Here is a 2,445-nt window from a genome sequence, read left to right on the forward strand (position 1 = left end):
CTTTTTTTTTTTTTTTAACATCATTGGAAAAGGGGAGACATATGGCATTGTTTTTTTGCAGTTTCTACAGAGGTCCTCTGCTCTTTTCTGTGTAGTGTCACAAAAGAAACTTTCAGAATATTGGCTAGTACAATCCATATAATCCATAGCCAAACATTTCAAAGACACAAGAACTTACTTTAAACAAAGTCACAATAAAAATAAATTTACACATCTTTTCAGGGTCTTCAGGAAATATACTCAACTATTTTCATAGTTAAGTAAAACCTGCAAATATCTTTAATTCAAAATGAGAATTTACACAGGATTTCCCAGAAGATCAAAGAAAACCATTGGCAAACAGCAAGTTTCTTTAATGCATTAAAACATCAGTTAGGGATGGACGCATAGCTTTTATGTGCTTAACACAGGCTTGCCAAAAGCATAGTTAACTCTGTTTTTACTTTGTTTAAATTAATAAATTGCAGCATAAGCCCCAACCCTATCAGATTTTAATCTTGATGTACATCCTCTGGAAACTCAACCAATGACTTGATTTCATTTTTAATAGAAAAATATCTGATTAGCAAATAAATCAAATGGTTTTGAGATCAGAATCTGACCCAAGTCTAAGTATAGAGCTATTCCACAGAGGATCAACACTAATCCAAACTCAGCAGCCTTGTTCTGCTCCAATTCCACCCATCATTTTAATCTTTCAGTTGAGTTGCCAATACTGCCTGAATTACTTTGCTTCCATGGTAAGCGATGAGAAACAGAGGCTCAAACCTATCTCAGAGTGAAGATTGGCATTAAACAGAAGGTAAAGTAAGCCTGCCAGGACAGTCCATCTCTTACCTGTGACGACACAGAGGACAAAGCAATTATCTGTATCACCAAGTACTTCAGATCTTTGATACATGCTGTACTACACTGCATTGCTGTAAAGCAGCCAAACAGTTGAAAGAGCTTTTATTTTGCTGCTTGCAGCATCGCTTCAATGTGCACCAGGCTGAAAGCATGTCTTAGAATTCCCTCCCCTGCTGTGTGTGGAGGAAAGACATCGCCCTTCATGTTGATCGAAGAGAAAGCAGTGTTGCCCCTTTTTCTTAAAGTATTTGCCCAGAACAAGAAGCAGAACTAATCACTGTGAAGTAATGAAAAGAAAGCAAGGGTGGAGAGAGCAACAGCAAGAATACGTAAGAGATGCAAGCTTCAATAGTTACAGCAGAAATGCAGACAATATTTCATGTTACACCTATCTATTCCTCAAGCCTTCATTTTTTTCCAGAATTCCAGCTGACACCAAGGATGAACAGAAGGATCAAAATGTCTCTATGAACACCAAGACACCGAGATACAAGAGCAGACCTCCATCATCTCAAAGAAGCAAGGCTCCTCATTCCTCTTTAATTTCCCAAACAGAATTTCTTGCAAAAGCTAACATCCTAAATCATAGCATAGCCATGGGGCAGCTGTGAACATCTGCAGCATTCAAGCTGCATGACAGCAGGAGTCAGGCAGACAGGTAACAGTTCAGCAAACAGTTCTGCAGCTTAGGAAGCAATTTTTCTTTCTTCAGCAATTGAAAACTTGAGGAAAGAGGCTTCATTTTCTTGCATCTAGCAATGCCAAGACAAGGAAATTGTTTTCTCAAAAGCTTAATCACTTTCGTTACTTGAGCCATTACAAGCTGGCTTTGGCAAAAACAACAACAACAAAAAAACACACTCAAAAAACTGAAGTTAATCAAACCCAACCCTTGCTTAGATTACCCAGTTCTGAGGAGTTTTGTTAGCAGCACCCAAAATTCATTTGTTAGGGACACATAGCTAAAAGCAAAAACGTATTAAAGTCATCAGAATAACATAGCTCTCCTGCAAAACTCAACTGACATCTTCTGGCCAACCTTGGTTTTACTGGTTGGTAATCAAACACTTCTTCAGTTATAGCAATCAAATTAAAATCCTTTTTGTTAAATAAAAACACCTCCAAACTGTGGAGCATGAAGTCATGATTTAAGAGCTACTCCACAGCAACAAGAGCCAATTCAGAGAGCATAAAGCAGAGCACAATGAACAAAAACGGAATAGAGAATATCAAAGGCTCTGCTGAGCTCACCTCCCCCTCAGCTGACAGTAGTTTCCAATACCTACAACGTTTCCAAAGCTAGCATCTTTTGCCTGGTGAGAGAAGTTTGAAATCAGTCTGAGCTAACTAGCTCACCCTGTTTGCTCACTTGTTTGCCGACTGTGTTTCCAGCACCTTTAAGCCTTGCTCACTGACATTCCTCCTCTGCCCCCGACCCCATTCTTTCTAATTCAGAAACATAGCTACAAAGCAAAAACAAAACAAAACAAAAAGTATATTTTTCCCCTTTAAGAAATGCCTAGTTTAAAAGTTTATTTCCTTAATCCAAATAGAAATCAAAACGCTGCTTCCTTTCCACAACTGCTCCACTCTCAT

The sequence above is a fragment of the Meleagris gallopavo genome, chromosome 13, assembly GCF_000146605.3.
Source record: "Meleagris gallopavo isolate NT-WF06-2002-E0010 breed Aviagen turkey brand Nicholas breeding stock chromosome 13, Turkey_5.1, whole genome shotgun sequence".
Lineage (NCBI taxonomy): Eukaryota > Metazoa > Chordata > Aves > Galliformes > Phasianidae > Meleagris > Meleagris gallopavo.